The sequence below is a fragment of the Lonchura striata genome, chromosome 8 (assembly GCF_046129695.1).
Source record: "Lonchura striata isolate bLonStr1 chromosome 8, bLonStr1.mat, whole genome shotgun sequence".
Lineage (NCBI taxonomy): Eukaryota > Metazoa > Chordata > Aves > Passeriformes > Estrildidae > Lonchura > Lonchura striata.
The window spans coordinates 36,414,723-36,432,838 of NC_134610.1; the positions used below are offsets into that span (position 1 = coordinate 36,414,723).

Here is an 18,116-nt window from a genome sequence, read left to right on the forward strand (position 1 = left end):
AGGATGCTGAGCTGGAATTGCAGATTCTCGTACACCTCCTGCAGCCCATTGGAAAAGACACTTTTGTCCCCAAAGCCACTCAAGGTGCCAGCCCAAGACAGGAATAAATTTGGACTTTCCAGTATCCAAAGAGATGGGGAATCACACTAGAGATGGAAAAGAGGAATAAACCAGCAACTGAAATACTGATTTTAATGAGAGCTTTGCGAGAGCAGAGGGACAGGAGCACCCCAGGCTTGGTGCCAAGGCATGGATGGGGGCAGCACCCAGCCCAGCTACATCCTAGGTGCCATCCCAGTGTTTTCCACTGGCAAAACGGGATGGAAGTGCCCCGTTGCAGTTAGAGAACCGGGTTATCCAGCTGCAGGGAGCTCCCCTTGGAGAAACCCCAAAGCTCCCAAAATAATGCCACAGAAAAGAGCTTCCAAGGGTGCTTAGAAGTGGTTCAGTGCGCTCATTTTGGGGAGCCAGATAAAAGCTGGGATGAGGCTGGGAAGTCCCAGCTGACCTCTGGGATGGGGTCTGGCCATGCAAGGACTCACAGCCACCCCACTTTTGTCGCAGCCCAGCCAAAACTCTGTCTCTTTCTGCCGTGCTGGGTGCAGGAGGAGCCAGCACCAGGAAGAGGAAATTTAATCATCACATCTCGATTAAACCCAGGAAAAAACAAGGAGGGGGTGGGAAGAGCAGCGGCTCGAGTAGCCCGGACCCATCTGCTCTGGTATTTCTCACTCAGCTGCTTTTCCAAAGGGTGTTCCAATGGGAGATGGTCACTGTGGTGGTCTTGGTGGCCACCACCTCTGGGTGCATTTTGTATCCATGCCTGTCCTGTTGTGCTGATGCTCCTGGTAGCCCATTTCCTAACTCTGCATCCCAGCCAGGCGGCACAACCCCAGCGTGGGATGCTCCCTCAGTCGATGGGATTTTAGGGAGCACAAGCCCCCTTTTCCGCGCGTTGGGTGCTGTGGGAAGTTGAATCGCTCTCCGACCGTGGTTAACGCAAGAAACCAGAGTTTAGCGTTTTCCTCCGCGTTCCTCCTGCCCTTCCCACCCTGGGAGAGCAACAGGGGCGGGATTTCTGCTTTACCAGGATTTCGCAGCTGTGCTTCCATGACAAAAACGGCCAAAAAAAAAAAAAAAAACGGCGGGGGGGGGGGGGGGGAGGCATAAACCCTCAGCTGCCCAGCGCGCAAGGTTTGAGCGTGACCACCACGACTGTGACCACCACGAGCGTGACCACCACGAGTGTGACCACCACGAGTGTGACCGCCCTCGCCACCGGGCGTGGCGGCCGTGGCTGGCACTCGCCCCTCGCACAAGGACGCTGCCTCCCACTCCCCCATCCCGCTTTTCCCGTCCTCCTCCCCTCCCCACGTGTTTTACACGAGCATCTCCCCGCACCCCCGGCACCGCCGGTATCCCCGCGCCCCGCGCCCCCGCCCCGCCGGGAGCCACGCCCCGTGACGTCAGCGTGGGCGGGCGCGCGCGGCCCGTGCCGGGAGCGCGGCGGGGCCGGTCCCGGTGCTGCCGGTCCCGGGGCTGCCGGTCCCGGTGCTGCCGGTCCCGGTGCTGCCGGTCCCGGTGCTGCCGCGGTCGGAGCGGGCGCAGGTGAGAGCCGGGAGCTGGGCGAGCCCGGGGGCTGCCGGCCATGGGAGCGGCTCTCCGCGGGCTCCCGGGGCCGCCGGGGAAAAGTTTGTAGCGGCGGCGGCGGGAGGGCGGTGGCGGTGGTGGAGGGTCGGGGCTGAGCCAGCGGCGGAGCGCGGAGCGGCGGCTGCGGAGAGCGAGAGTGCGAGAGTGTGAGTGTTTGTGTGACACTGTGACACCGCGTGTCGTGTGTGTGAAGCGCCCTCTGTGCGTGTGTGACTGTGTGCAAATGTCGCGTGTCCGCGTGTGACAGTGTGGCACTGTGTGCGTGTGACACTCTCAGTGTCCTCTGTGGGGCTGTCGCTGTGTGTGCGTCCTGTTGGTGTCCGAGTGTGTCGTGTGTCCTCTGTGTGCCACTTTGCGCGTGTGTCCTGGGTGGCTGTGCGTGCCGCATGTCCCCTGCGTGTGTGACTGTGTGTGTGTGTCCCTGTGTGCGTGTGACTGCGTCCCTGAGTGTGTAGCGTGTCCCCTGCCGCGTTTTGTGCTCGGTGTTCGTGTCCCTGCCTTGTGTCCCCGCTGCCATGTGGCGTGTCAAGGTGTGAATGTGGCCGCGACACGCGTGGCTTCGTGTCCCCGTTCCAGGGAGATGCCGTGTGGCGAGTGTGCAGCGCCGTGGGGGTGCCGTGCCCTCCGTGGGGCACTGCCGCGAGGGGACGGGCGCGATGGGCACGGCTGCCCGGGTTGTCACCCCTCTGCCCGGGCTGTCACCCCTCTGCCCGGGCTGTCACCCCGCTGCCCGGGCTGTCACCCCGCTGTCCGGGTTGTCACCCTGCCGGTATCCCCGGACGTGTCAGCGCAGAGGGGCCGGGCTGGGCTGGCTCCTCTTCCTTATCGGCCCCAGCTGGGACGCTCCGAGGAGTTCGGGGCTCTTTTGAGCAGCACTCACAGAATCACAGAATAATGAGGTTGGAAGAGGCTTCTAAGATCAAGTCCAACCTATGCCCTAACACCACAACTAGACTGTAGCACCAAGTGCCAAGTCCAGTCTTCTTTTAAACATACCCAGAGATGGTGACTCCACCACCTCCCTAGGAAGACAATTACAGTATTTTATTATTCTTTCAGTGAAAATTTTTTGCTAATATCCAACCTAAACCTTCCCTGACGTAGCTTGAGACTGTGTCCTCTTGTTCTGCCAGTTGCTGCCCGGTGGAAGATACCGACACCCACCTGTCTACAACCTCCCTTCAGGAAGCTGTAGAGCTTCCTGAAGGGCACTCCACCGGCTGTGCCTGGCATTCCGTTTCCAGGGGGGTTTTCCCAGCTCACCGAGGGCTTGCTGACCTCTTTGCTCCTTGCTGGCTGCCCGGGGGGATGCTTTGGGAGCGAGGGATGCTGCGCAGGGCGCGGCTTCCCAGCTGTTGCTGCCGGACGGAGCTGGGTGGGAGAGGTGGAGTTGTGCAGGTGTGTGGTGTGCTGCAGCCTCGGGCTCCCGGGAACACAGATTTTCTGGGATCCCTGCGCTATTCAGGAGTAAGTGGATGTTCCTTAGGCTCAGCATAACTTTGGTCCAGAGGGGGACAGCAGTGACTGTGAGGTTCTTCTGTGCCCAAATTAAACCCAATTAATGCCCCAAAACCCAGAGGAGCTGTGGGATGTGGGATCAGGCGGATGCAAATTCCCAGTTCTGGAATGCCCATCACTGCCTTTCCCCCCAGCCTGTCCCACCACAGGTGGCTGATGCTCCCTGAGATTTGCAATGATTAAGTTTTGGCTGTTAATTAATATATACATTGCAAGTTAATAATTCAGTTATGCTGAATGGAGCAGCAGCTTGGGTAGGAGTTGGAGTGGGGGCTGTGTTGTGTTGACAGCTCTGTCTGGATGCTGAGGCTTTAGAATAAGGATCCATTCTTGATTTCCTCCTGCCTGACTGCACCAGCGGGATGCTTAAATTTACCTTAAAGTAGAAAAAATTATTGATAATAAGAATAACATCCTCCTGGGATGGCTTGTAGGTCTGGCAGGGGTCAGTGGTGGGTTTGGCAGTTGGGTTAATGCTTGGGTTTGAAGGTTTCAGAGAGCTTTTCCAACCTAAATAATTCCGGGATCCTCGGAACGTGCACGTCTCCTCCTGGCTCTTGCTTCTGCGCAGCTGTGTTGATACCAGACCCTGCAGAGGGGACAGCATCTCTGGTGGCAGCTGTTCTCTCATGTTCTGCTTTTTCCTTTTTTCCTCCTTTTCTCTGGAGCAGCTTGCCCTGACGAGCTGGGGCTGCCCCATCCCTGGAAGTGTTGGATGGGGCTCGGAGCAGCCCTGTTTTGGTGGAAGATGTCCCTGCCCATGAGGTGAACTTTGAGGTCCCTTCCAACCCAAACCATCCATGATTCCCTCAGCTTTCCAGGGTCTCCATGTTCTTCCCACAGCGAGCTTTACCCCCCTGGTTGCTCACAGCAAAAGAATTCCCACTTTTCTCATGACCCCCATCCCACAGACCCGCTGAGTGCATCCCCTCCTGGCTGGGGAATTTTGCAGGCAGAGATGCCAGCTTTCCATGGCTATATATTTCCAAAATAACTCCGTTCAGGCTGTGGAAGGGAATGTGCTTTTCAAAAATAGCAGCTTCGTTACTTTTAATCAACCAGAGCCAGAGCAGCATGGAGTGATTGCAGGCGGCGCTCGACATCCTAATTATGTTTGCCTTTTAATGAGAGGAAAACTATTTGTGAAGCTAAAATATTTATTTTAGCCTGGTGGGGGTGCTTGCAAGAGCTTGTGTGGATGGTAAGGAGGTGGTTTAGACACTGTGTGTGTTTTGTTTTGTTTTTTAATGGGAAAAGCATTTAAATATGGCAAGAGGCTTTTTGTGCCCGGGGCTGTCTGTGCCAGAGGGAGCTGGCAGCTGGAGAGATCGGGATGTGCAGGGGAATTTTCATCCTCCCCAGTCTCCTTATTTCCAAGGGGTCTGACAGTTGTGTCGCCTCCTGGCTCCATGGGTGGATTTCTGCTGGCAGCTGGCACAGGAGTGAATGCAAATAACCTCACCTTGGGTTTGGAACCTGCCTTTTCTTTGCTGCCCAAAATCTGTCCTGAAAGCACCTGAGCTTTGTGGGCTGGCCCAGAGGCTCCACGGGAGATGCTGAGGAGGTAGGATGGGTTTTTATGGAATTGTGGAATTTCCTGAGCTGGGAGGAACCCACAAGGATTGTCCAGTCCAAACCCTGGCCCTGCACAGACAGCCCAACAACCCCACCCTGGGCATCCCTGAGAGCATTGTCCAAACACCCCTGGAGTTCTGTCAGCCTTGGGGCTGTGCCCATTCCCTGGGGAGCCTGGGCAGTGCCCAGCACCCTCTGGGGGAAGAACCCTTTCCTAAATCGAGCCTAAACCCCCTAGCACAGCTCCATCCATTTCCTCCAGTGCTGTCCCTGGCCACAGGGAGAAGGGGGTGGCAACACCCAGGAAAGTTTTGTAGCCAAATATTCACTTCTCCAGTGAGCAGTGACGAGTCAGCTTTGAAACCAGGGATCAACCCACTGGGAAAAGTATTTCTGCCTATTAACTGGGATATTAACCAGGATATCTTAGCAACTGGGATGTCTCTGCTCTGGAGCCAGGCTGGGAGAGCTGGATGTGCTCACCTGGAGAAGGGAGAGCTCCAAGGGGACCTCAGAGCCCCTTCCAGGATCTAAAGGGGCTCCAGGAGAGCTGGAGAGGGACTGGGGACAAGGCATGGAGGGACAGGACACAGGGAATGGCTTCCCACTGCCAGAGGGCAGGGATAGATGGAATATTGGGAAGAAATTCTTCCCTAGGAGGTGCTGGCACAATTTTCCGAGAGCAGCTGTGGCTGCCCCTGGATCCCTGGCAGTGTCCAAGGCCAGGCTGGACAGGGCTTGGAGCAGCCTGGGACAGTGGAAGGTTTCCCTGCCCATGGCAGGGGGTGGAATGGGATGAGCTTTGAGGTTCCTTTCCAACACAAATTATTCTGGGGTTCTCTGATGGCTGCAGCAAGGTGTTCATGGAGAGCAGACTGTGGGTGCTGCTGGAGTTCCTGCCCTCTGGACAATGCACTGTCAGGATGCAGGATGCATCTCCACTGCCAGCGCCAGCTCAGGACCCATCCAAGCCGCTGCCCAAAATTTGTAGAGTGAGGTTTAAAAGCACAGAACGCATCCCCCATCGCTTCCCTCAGCGGGAGCTGCTTCCCTGAGCTCCCTCCTGACCAGCAATCTCTGCATTAACCCTGCCCAGGCTTGGGCACAGGCCTGGCATTGTTTGGGGACCTTGGCAGCGCCATGCCAGCCTTGGCTGGGGCAGGCAGCACGTGGCTCTGCCGGCGCTGGCACAGGGAAAATCCCACTGATGGACAGGGAGGCAGAGGCTGGAGGGGCAGGAGAAACCCTGGGCTGCTCCTGGTGGAGGTGGTGGGGCTGAGCCTTGTCCCTAGAGGAGCTGAAGAGTTGGTGTCACCAGCCTGTGGGGACAACAGGGAGCTTTGCTGGTAATTATGAGGCTGTAGGGTTTGTTACATTCAGAAGGGTTTGCAGCCCCAGCTGGCTCTGTGGCCATAAATAATGTTTGGGGTTTTAGGAAGGGGAAAAAGGAGAAGGCTCTTGCAAGACCTGCAGCTTTGGCACCTGCATGTCCTGACAAATCCCTTTGCTTCCCAAATAAGGCAGAGGGACTTGCTCCCAGCAACTCAGATCTGGTTTTTGGTGCTCAAATGATGCCCCAGTTCCATGAACACCACAACCATCCACAATGAAGGATAATTTTTGAGGGTACCTGTGGCATCTCCCCCCTCTTGTGCTCCTCCTTGCAGCCTGGAGTCCTTAATTTCTCCGGGTGGTCCCTGAAGTGATTTCTGTGTATTTCTGTTTCTCTGGGCTCCTAAAGAAAAGTGTGGGAGTCTGGATAGGGATGTGTGGCTGGCTGACAGCAGCAGGGAATGCCAGAGCACATGGAATCCCTCTGCTGCCTCAGGCAGGGCTGCAGGTCCAGATGTTTCCCAAGGTAAAATTATGGATTTTCCCAGGGTAAAGTTCATAGATCAAAGAGAAGACCACTAAACTTCCAACTCTTGTATTGTGCCCCTGGATTGGCTTTTTGTTCGTCTGCTGGGAAGTTGGCATTCTGGGTGGGTGGTGTGTTTCTGGGAGGGATCGCTCGGTGTGCCACGAGCAGCATTTCATGGCTTTAATCCCATTCTTTGGTGGCCAAGCTGCTGCCCCTCCATTGGGAACCCCATGAGCCCACGGGCTATTTATATTTTTAACCTTCTGATTCCATGTGGATTTGTGCAGGGGGTTATTTTCAGTGCTGGGAGGCAGCCCTTCCCATTCCCATTCCCGTTCTCATTCCCAGCTGGCATATCAACAGGACAGTCATGCTCTCTCTCATTCCCCAGCTCCTGGGGCTAAAGAAATGTTCCTGCTTTTCCTACCTGAGTGGGTGTTCCTGCTCTGCCTAGGTGAGAGGTTGTGTCAAACCCAGCTGTGGGAAGATGGCACATCCCATCTCCTGTTTGTAGGATCATCACAGAATCCCAGATTGGTTTGGGTTGGAAGGGACCTTAAAGCTGGAAGGTGGCCCAGCCACTTACTTGTAATTGCTCTGGTGTTTCTTCAAAACAAAAGAGAGTTGGTTTAGATGGGATATTGGGAAGGGATTGTTCCCTGGGAGGGTGGGCAGGCCCTGGCACAGGGTGCCCAGAGCATCTGTGGCTGCCCCTGGATCCCCGGCAGTGCCCAAGACCGGGTTGGACACTGGGGCTTGGAGCAGCCTGGGACAGTGGAAGGTGTCCTGCCCATGGTAGGGGTGGAATGGGATGAGCTTGAAGGTCCCTTCCAATCCAAACCATTCTGGGGTTGCGGGATTTTTCATCATCTGGCTGCTTTTGTATAAACTGGCGGGGTGGTGATGCACATATGGTTTGCAGTCCTGTGAAATGATGGGGAAAGTTTTAATAATAATAATAATAATAATATTAAGAATAGTCTTGTGAAAGCCTTTCCTTTTCACTCTCTGGAGTTGCTGCCTCTCCTGCTCCGCGGGAGGGTCGCCCCAGGGACCATACCATCATTTTCAAGAGGGAAAATCACTGCCACAGAGCCAAACCAGGTATTTTCTAGCTGACTCCAGAAATCTTGACCCAGCAAAGACTCCTGCAGGGCTCTGCTGTGGGATGCTGAGGCTGCCTTGCTCAGCTCATCCCGTGCTGCTGCTGCACAAGCTCCTTGCTTCCTTCTCGTGGGGGTAAATCTAGCTGCTGTCCTTCTCCTGCCCTGCCTGGCCACTCCACCCGGATAAAGGGCTTTAGGTCATCCCTCAAAAGTGTTCTAGGCCATTTCTGGGGGGCAGAGTCAGCGTGGTGTGTGGCCTTGTTTGAACAACGCTGGCTGTTTCCTTAGGAACAGGGAGAAAAAGGCTTTTTTGGAATTGAACAATGGGTCAGTGCAGAGGAGCAGGGCAGGAGGTGTTTTATGGGCACTGCTTTTGGAAGCTGTGATCCTAAGGGTCTTCTCCACCCTAAGTTATGAATCTGGGATAAGTCCAAGAGTGGGTTTGGTTGGATTTCTTAATGTGTCCAGGGCTGAGTGCAGAATCCCTCATTTTATTTGGTGTAGTGGGGGAAGGTGCTCAAGTTACCCATTTAAAAACACCTCCACAGGTCAAGTGTGGAGAAAGGGAGCAGGAAAAAGCCCCAGGAACTGGAGTAAGGGATGCAGTGGTCACACAGGGAGTTCAGCCCAAAGTCTCCCCAGTCTCACACACCTCTGGGACTGTGAGTCTTCAGGCCGGGCCGTGGCATCATGGGAGATGTTAAATCCCTAATTCCTGCCTCATTCCCTGTTGCTGCTCCGTCCTCTTGGCTCACATCCGTTCCCAGAGCAGCCGGGGGAGCTCTGCTGGGTCCCTCGGTGCAGAGGCTGCCACGGCTAAAATTAAACAAAGAGAAACTTCCCATTTTTCTGTGAGCGTTCCGGCTTCCGGAAAATGGCAGCGCTGGAGGCAGGCAAACAAAACAAGGCGTCCCCAGCCAGAGAAAAAAAAACCTCCTCACCTCAGAGGCATTTCCTTGCTTTCTTTCCCCCCTCTCCAGCCTCTCTCCCTCCCCATCCTGGCTGCTTCATTGAAAACCTGCCATCAGATTAGGGCTGCTGGGGTGGGGTTGCTCTGGGAAGCATTTCCCAGGCAGCAGCCTGTGGAAGGCCAGCCTTGGGAATCATTCTGCTCTCTGCCCCAAATCCCCTCCGTGCTTATTCTGCCATGAACATCCTCAGTGGGGGTTTTGGGGTGCGTGTGGCTCCACCTTTGTGGCAGGTTGAGCTTTTGTAACCCTTAAGGAAGGAAATAGTTTCCAATGGGCCTGGGAATAGTTTGCAATGGGCCTGGGAGCAGCTGGTCCTCGCAAAGGATGAGGTTTGGCAGTAGGAAAAAAAAGAAATGCTTGAGTGCATCCTGAAAAAAAAAAGAGATCCGCAAGTCCATCCCACAAAACAGGACCTGTGTGGGTGTATTCTGCAAAAAAGGAGGAGGAGGAGGTAGGGGTGCATCCCAGAAAAAGGAGGAAGTGGGGAGTGCATCCTGCAAAAAAGGAGGAGGAAATGCATGAGTGCATCCCAGAAAAAAGCTGGAAGAGCAGATGTGTGGGTAGATCCAGGGCAAAAAGAGCTGTGCAATTGCATCCCACAGAAGGAGAAGGGTTTGCGTGGGCACATCCTGGAAAAAAGAGGAGCTGTGTGGGTGCATCCCACAAAAAAAAAAAAAAAAAAAAAAAAAAAAAAAAAAAGAAAAAGAAAAAAAAAAAAAGATGAGGGTAAAGATGAGGGTATCCATCAAAAGGAGGAGATGCGAGTGAATCCCACAAAAAAGGTGAAGCAGATGGGAGTGCATCCCAGAAAATGTAAGGAGGAGAAGGGAGGGGTGCACCCCACAGCTTGTCCTCCCTTGCTCCAGCTCCTCCTTCCCTGTGGATGCTGTTGGCTGCAGGTTCCTTGGAGCAGCCTCCCCAGGAGTGGTACCTCTGCAGGGATGCTTCCTGTGGTTGCTCAGATGGGACAAGCGGGTTTTTTTGGGGAAAGGGGAGGAAAACCTGGCATCCCCAGCACCAGGGTAGGTTATGTTTGGGTGGTTTGTGTCTGGTTTTTTTTGATACCAGCTTCCTAGAAAGCGTCTCCTTTCCAGCAGCTGAGCTTATCAGGGAGTGAGACCACAAAACAAGGCTTTCCTGGAGTCTTTGGAAGTGTTTTCCTTGCTTTTCTGGGAATGGACCATGGACAAGGTATTTGCTGTCCCTGGAGGGTGGCAATTACCTTGTCAGCAAAGCAGAGGCCCTGTGCTTGACCAGCTCATCATTCCAAGGGTTGCCTGGGAGGGATGCTCTGGGATAGGGACATCACTGTGGTGGCTCTTCACATCCTGCAAAATCGGCAAAGTTTTGGGGGATTTGGGGTTGGTTTCTTCACTGGGAGTTGGTTTTTTCACTGTTCCTCTGCCCATGCTGTAGAGGAACAGCTCGTGCCCTCAGTGCTTCCAAGTAATTTTTGCAATCTCTCCTGCTGCTCCCAAGCTGTGGCCCGTGCTCCTCAGGGAGAGCTGCCTGAAAGTTAATCGCTGCTGAAAAATTCTTTAATTAACTCAATTAGCCAGATGGTCCATCTGGGCTCCTGCAGAGCCTGATGAGATCCCTAGAATGAGGTCACAGCTCCACCCTGGTGATGGTGACAGGGAGGACACAGGGACTCGTCCAAATCCCCATGGGATGTGCTGTGCTCTCCAGAGCATCCCTGCTCCTGGACCTGCCATGGGAGGTGTTTGACAAGGGCATGGAGGGACAGGACAAGGAGGAATTGGTTTAAACTCCCAGGTTTAGAGAGCAGGGATAGATAGGATGCTGGAAAGGAATTTTTCCCTGTGAGGGTGGGGAGGCCCTGGCACCCAGAGAAGCTGAGGCTGCCCCTGGATTCCTGGAAGTGTCCAAGGAGAGGTTGGATGGGCCTTGGAGAAACCTGGGATAGTGCAAAGGTGTCCCTGCCCATGGGAATGAGATGGGCTATGAGGTGTTTCCAGGCCAGAGCATTCCATGATTGTGCACCTGGCCCTGCTATGGGACATCCCTGGGGCTCCTCCCAGGGCAGAGAAGGAGCTCCTAAAACATCCACCACATCCAGGACACGGATGTGCCAGGCATGGAAAGAGTGAGCAGAGGAATGCCCTGCACGCTGTTTGAGCAGAGGAATGCGGGGCCCTGGAGCAGGGATTTGGGAAGGGGGAGTGTTTAACCCCCTGTCTTTGTTGTGACCCTTCCATCCCACCCTTGGCTCCATGTGTTGGGCTCTGATTTAAATCCTGGCCTTACACACATCTTAAGGGAAGCTGGTTTTCCTGGCTGTGCTGGGAACCTGAATGCAGGCAGATGGAGATTGCATCCTTGAGGCAAAAGGGAGGAATGTGTGTCCTGAGGGGTTTGGATACCACTGGAGAATGGTGCAGGGAAACCGAGGCACGGTGTTTCTCTGTGGGAAGGTTAAACTGTGGTCCCTGCAGTCGTGGTGCCCGTGTCTCCAAAAATGGGCTCTAAAATCACTCCTGAAGAGCTCCTGGTGGGGGTGGGAAAATTAATCAGTGTGGGAGTATTTGCTGTTGGGCCTCATTTCTAAGAGATTGTGATCGCAGAGTGGTGATGCTGCATCAGGTGCTCCCCTGGCTTGGAGAGGGAAGGGGAAGTATTTTGCTCCGGGAAGGGGCAGGTAATTCCTGCTTTAAGGAATTGAGCTTGTGAAAATGGGACAGAGGGTAATTCACAGTGGGAGTGCTGGCAGGGGAGGTGATGCTGCTGGGAACTACCAGGATGCAGAGCATCTTCCTTTGGGATGAGCCCAGTGCTCCTGTCTGGAAAGCTCCCAGCTCATCCTCAGCTCCAAAACAGTGCAGAGTTCCAGCATCTCCCTGATTTCTTCTTCTGTGGATGGGAGTCATTTGGAAACAGAGGTCTGAGCCTACCCATGGAAATCCCACACTCCATAGTGCTGCAAGCACTTCTGCCTCACTTCTGCCTTTCACCAGAAAATCCTCATCCCCCTTCCTGCACAAAGAATATGTGAGTAATGCAGGAGAAATTTGGGATGAGGCCCAGCAAATGATCGGATATCCGGCTAAGCAGGGCTCTGACTTTTGGACTGAAAACTCCCAAATGAATAAATGCAGCAGGAGGAAAGGCATATTTTGAAGGATTATATTTTTCTGGTGGTGTTGTGTTTTATCTCTCTTTAAATCTTCTCTCTGTGAAACTTGGAAATGGCATTTTTTTTCTTTTTTTTTTAATCGCCTCAATATATTTGTTTTATGCTCGAGTAATAACACATTTCCCGTTGATCTGTTAAGAGCAGAGCTGATGGTATTTAAAAATAATACTGGTGCCAGTTGTCTTGTGATGCACATCATGTGTTCTGGCTGTAAATGTTGTTTACTGGGATCATGCATGGCCAAAAAAAAAGCTGAATTCACTGCAAAAGTGGCTTGTTGGGAGGCTAAAATGCCAGTGGATGTTGCCCTAAGGAATAATGGGTGGTGATAGCTGTCTCCCTTTTTGGTTTTCTTTCCTCCTTCTGGACTCATCTGAAAAAGTTCCCATTTTTTTTTCCTGTTGATTGAGTACTTAAGTCATTCTTCTAAATATAAATCTCCCCTGATGTGTCAGCTGTGCCTGAGATTTCACTTCTTTTATGTGGCACTTCAAGCAAGTTTTAATTAAAAAAAAAAAAAAAAAATAAAAAAAGAAAGGTCCTTCTGCATTGGTTTGATATTTAGGGAGTTTTTTTCCTCATCAGGAGCATGTCTAATTCCAGCCTGACCCTGCAAAGTCCTGCAGGCTGCATGTGGTCATTAGCTGGTTGTACTGGAGAGCATCCTCAGCTCCTGGAAAGTTCTAGCTATATCCTGCTTGGAATCAGGGAGTGGTTTGGGTTGGAAGGGACCTAAAAGCTCACCTCATCCCAGGGCAGGGACACTTTGCACTATCCTAGGTTCTCCAAGCCCCATCCAACCTGGCCTTGGATCCAGGGGCAGCCACAGCTTCTCTGGGCAACGTCTGCCAGGGACTCCCCACTCTCATGGGGAGGAACTCCTTCCCAATATCCCATCTCTGTCAGTTTAAAGCCATTCCCCTTGTCCTATCCCTCCAGGCCCTTGTAAACCATCTCCCATTCCCTGGAATTCCAGGTCTTTTCCTCAGGGTTGCTTTCAGTCAGTGCTGCTTCTCCTGGCAGGGCTGTCCCATCACTGGCACCAACATCTCCTGGATATGACCAACAGTCACATCCAGGGATATGGATGGATCACATCCAGAGATATGGAAGAGCTTGATCCTAATGGGGAAAAAAAAAATCTGGGATGTTGATGTTGCTGTGGAAGATGCTGAGAACAGGAGGTGTTGTCTGGGCAGGTTGGTGGAGGTGCCATGGATTTGTCTTCTCCAGCCAGGAGCCTGCTGCTTGCAGCCCTGTGTTTCGGGTCTGGAAATTAAAAACACGTTGCTGTGGTTGTCAAAGCAGCCCTGAGCAGAGCTGGTGGTGGGATTGAAGTTGTTTTCCAAAGGAATCCATAACTGGAGGGGGCTCTGTGCTGCTCACAGGGAATGTGCCTGCTGACCCAGGGAATCTGTCCCTGAACACGTGGGGCTTTTTAACCTCAGTTTAGTCCTTGCTTTTTAAAAGAGGTGTTCTTGTTGAGACAGAGGACAAGCTTTGGGGTCTGCTGTGTCCCCTGTGTGGCTCTCAATGGCTTTGTCTTGTTTCTTCTAATTTGGGCACTTGGTTGGGCCAGGACCAACCCTTATCACAGCTGATCATGCTTCACCCCTAATTCAAGCTCCAAAACCCCAAAATTTAGCTCTGTGCTGTCATATGGGAATTGAGCAGCCTGGTCTGATGGAAGGTTTGTTCACCCATGGATGGGTAAAGAAGAGGTTTTAAGGTCCCTTCCAACCCAAACCCTTCTGGGATTCTGTGAAATCTCAGTGGGAATGAATGGAGAGAGTGGCTCTGGGGCTCCAGCAGGGAGGCTCTGAGGTTCCTCTTGGGCAAGGAGAAGCCAGGGCAGGTCTGTGTCCTTCCAGCCTTGCCTGGGGATGACTTCTTGGGGCCAGCAGAGAGGGCAAACTTTCCTCTGGAAATGTTCCCTCTGTGGTGGCTCCGAGTTGTCACTTCTTTAAGGGACACTCCTGTGTCTGATGCACATGTGGGAGGTGTCTTGTCCTTACGAGTGCGATGCAGAGTTGTAGAGGTTACTTCACTCAAGCAATAAAGCTCTGCTTTGAGCAGGGAACAACCTGCTGTGGCTCTAGGATGACTTTCAGGTGTCATTTTAATTTTGCCTGGTGACTAATGCTGCAAAAAAAAAAGTGTTTGAGATTCAACCCTGCTCCATCCAGCAAGGAGAGTAATTTTGAGCAAAGGTTTGTGCCAGATTTGCATAAATTACTATTTTTATACCAAAGCATCTTGCTAAATAATGGGCATCTGTCCCCAAAATGGCTAATTGTTTTGCCAAGGGTTATGTCCAGCCCCAGAGAAGCAGCTTTGCCATCACACACGGTGGAGGCTGCAGAGGGGGGACTTTGGCTCTCTTTGGGACCACATTAATCCCAACGCGGGCCTCGCGTGTTCTTGAACTGACGCAAAGCTGCAGTTCAAAGTGCGTGTCTGTGTTTGCAGATAAAGCCTGCCCATAAACATTTGGGGCTTAAAAGTGATGAAATTGGTTTCTTATCAGCCATCTGACCCACGGTCATGGGACTGAGCAGCTCTTAACCTGGTGAGACCGAAACAACAAAACCCCGGAGCTCTGACAGATGGAGGTGGGTGTTGTTGTTTTGGTTTTTTCCCTCCTTCATGGCACTCCTGATGCTGTGGAAAATGCTTGGAGCCACTGCTTGGATGCTGTCTGACCTCCCTCAGCCCCAGGTTGAGTTAATTTGCAGGTTGCACGGAGTCTCTGTGCCGTCTGATGGGCTTTAATTTCGGGGTAATTAATTAAACAAGCATGTGTGGTGTTTGCTCTTGTGTTGCATAAACAGCAGCCGGTTTTGGTATATCTCAGGCACCCTCCTGGCTGGCAGAGGTAGGTGTCTGCACCTGGGAAGCTCATTCCCACCCCTGGAGAAGCTCTAAGTGAAATTAAAGTGAGGACTTGTGCTGCTGAAAACCATCTAAAATGAGCCATGTGGTCTTTGTATTCACGTAATGGGTGTGGTGTTCCAAAGCATGCTCTGGATGGAAGCAGGAACACTTTCTGGGATGGGTCTGCAGCTGGCTGGGTTTGCAGGTGAGATCAAACCTGAGGTCCTAATCCAGGCTCTGGTTGGTTTAGATCAGATATTAAGAAGAAATTCTTCCTTGTGAGGGTGGCAAGGCCTTGGCACAGGGTGCCCAAAGAAGCTGTGGCTGCCCCTGGATCCCTAGAAGTGTCCAAGGCCAGGTTGGATGGGGTTTGGAGCAACCTGGGCTAGTAAAAGATGTCCCTGCCCATGAGACAAACTTTAAGGTCCTTTCCAGCCCAAGCCATTCCATGATTCTCTCATCTGTCCTCACATCCTCTTCCTACTTGCATCATCACCTGGGAGTTTGGTCTCCAGGTATCTTTGCCTTCTTTCTCACATGGAAATCCCTGGTTTGTGAGATTGGGTCAAACATGGAGCATCCCATGATGTGACCAACCCCCATCTTTCCTTCCCATGAAAACACCATCAACTCTAGCAAAGGGTTAAGCTGCTCAAACCCAAATGTCCCAGGCAATCTGGTTTGGGAATGTTTACCAAAGAGGAGCTTAAAAAATCCTGCTGTTTTGAAGGAATTCTTTGCAATGTGCTGATTCTGTTTGTTTCTGCTCAAAGAGAGGAAAGAAAGGAGGTTTTTGGCTCCTGTCAGCATTTTCAGCATAGCTGAGGGTGTCCTGTAATCCAACAGCAGATCAGTGATGGATTAATCAGGAAGGCGTGCTAGAAAATTAAACCAAGGAGTGGTTTTGCCCCAGCTTGAATGAGTTCTTGGAATCCAGAGAGGTTTCATTGATCATTGCTTGGTGTCCAGGTGGCAAATTGGGAACAAAACCCCTTGTTTTTCCCAAAAATAGACCTTCTGACTGAGGATACCTGGAGACGGATCAATCTTGGTGAAGTACTTGGGCTGGGAGAGCTGCATGGGGTTGTCTGTGATGAGCTGCTGGGAGCTGCCTCGTCTCTGGTGGTCTACAGCTCATCTCTGGAGCTTTGTGTTGTCCTCTCTGCACCAGCCGTGGTGGCAGCCTGTCCAGCCAGCAGCATGAGTGACTTTCTTGTGCCTGCCCTTCTCTGGTCATGCTGGTGGGACTGGTTTTCCAGCCAGGAACAAGGAGAACACGTGGCATTGCAGCAGCTGCTCTCCGTCAGGCAAGGGCAGAATCGGTGAAGGGTGATGGGGACAGGGCTCTGAAGTGTTGATGCAGTTAAAGCTCTGTCATCATCTCCTCTTGGGGAAGCTCATCAGTTCAGGGACTTTGGGTTTTGCCAGCTCTTGAAGGCCAAATTAGCATCCAAATTATCTGAGGAAGGGAAGCTGCTGGGACTTTGGCTGGAGGGTGGGAGGATAGGAAGCTGCTCCAGGATTTTCTCAATTAGTGCCTTTTGCCTTCAAGCTTCCTGGATCTGGTTGATTTGAGATGGGGAGGAGGGGCTGAGTGGCCCCCCTTGGGTGATCATGAGATGGTTCTTGCAGCACCCACAGAGGGGGGAAGCTCTTTGCCTTCTTTTGACTTCCATGGTTTCCCTTACTCTGCTCTTTGTGGGTGTTGGCCTGAGATCTCCTGCATGACCGTGGTGTCTATATGCATTGTCCTGATGATTCTGGCAGGATCTTTTTCTTCCAAAGTGTCGTTTTGTGGCTCTGGAAATCTGGGATTCATTTCTCCGCCACCACTGATTGTCTGTGTGGGCTTGGATTGCCTATGTGAGCCTGATCTAGCTCAAATCTGAGTTTCCCAGCTTTGAGAGATGTTTGGTCCATGTTTTTGGGCCCAAGCATCCTTCAGGAACAGTCTTGCTTTGGCTGTTGGCCAGACTCTTGGGCTTGTGAAGGACTTTGGAGAGGCCATGAGGATTTGGAGGAAGACAGATTTCTCCTGGACTCCTGTTCCATCCAAGGGTTTTAAAGCTTGAGTTTATGGCTTTTATGTTTGACTTCTCTGGGAGTACAGCACTGGATGTGACTTTGGGTTTTATGGTTCTGTTGGTCCCTGTGGGACTTGTCTGGATTCAACTCCAGAGAAGCATCCATCCACAGCTCCCTGTTAGAAAGCCAGAACAACTTTGTGAGTGCCCTGCCTGAATTAGGAAGTACTTTTTCTCTTGGAAGAACATTGGGCAGACAGCAGGGGCAGGATGGACCAGGGCTGAACTCTGCCTCTTCTGGTAAGAGGGCTGGTGGACATCAGACGAGAGCCTGTTCCTGGTGGAGATGAGATTTCCATTGCCTTCCAGCCCATTTGTGCAGTTCCTTGCTGTAGGACATTGTGGAGACAAAAATGTCCTGTGGGTTCCGGGAAAGACTGACCCAGCCCTCCCCTGGGCAAGAGGTCCAGGCGAGGCTGCAGAATGGTCCCTGTTGAGGTCTCCTTTGATCTCACTGCTTCTCCAAGAGATGTTTGGGCAGACACCACCTCTGGGTTTTTAATTGGCTCTGAGGAGCGCAGGAATCTGCTCTTGGGGACGCCTCGCTCTCCGTGCCGGCATTCCAGCAGCATCCATTGCACCAAGAACTCTCCCACTGGTGACATCCCTCTGCCTTGGTTTTTTTGGGGGTGCCAGAGGGCGTGGCTGGTCTTGCAGCCCGTGGTAGTGTTGAAACCGTGGAAGCAAGTCTGGCTTTCTTTACTTCCCTGTGTTTTCAGGATGGGCATGCATGTGATGGTTTTGTTGCTGTGGAGAGGGAGGACCTGGGCTGTTGTCCCAGGAAAAGCTTTTTTGTGTCCCTGTAAACCTCACAGGAGGTCCTGTCCTGTGCAGCACCTCCAGCACCTTCCTGCACTTCCAGGTTCCTTAAACCTCTGCCACACCAGCACTGTTTTTAGGGATTTGGGATGGGCTTTGAGGTTGCTGTGGGTGCTCAAGGGCGGTGCCTGCATCTCCAAGACCCTCCTCTGCCATGGCATCAGTGCTGGGCAGCAGCAGGAGGTCCTGCAGGGATAACTCCCTTTTCCCACCCTCAAGGCTATTTTATATTTGGGTCTCGTGTAGCTGGTGATGGATATCCAGGGGGACTCGTGCTCCAGAGTGGCTGCTATAAAAGGAAGCTCTCCTGTCCTTCCTACTTTGCCTGTGAAGGATGACATCCCCAGCAGGGAGACCCTGACGGACACCAGGCACCAGCACACACTCAGCCAAAACAGCCTTCACTCCCCTCCCTTCTCCATCAAACTGGCCCTTGCCTGGCAGCAGGAGCTGAGCCAAGCTGGAGCTCCAGGGCAGGATTTTTCTGTGGGGCTTGGCAGGGAA

At 52.7% G+C, this 18,116-nt stretch overlaps 1 protein-coding gene across 1 annotated transcript in view; it reads left to right on the plus strand.

Annotated features, from left to right (window-relative positions):
- Nucleotides 1-1,494: 1,494 nt before the first annotated feature.
- Nucleotides 1,495-18,116, plus strand: part of SH3BP4 (SH3 domain binding protein 4) — a 33,442-nt gene continuing 16,820 nt past the window's right edge. The window contains exon 1 of the mRNA XM_021539628.2: nucleotides 1,495-1,608. The gene's annotated coding sequence lies outside the window, so the exon portion shown is untranslated. The remainder of the gene's footprint in view (nucleotides 1,609-18,116) is intronic.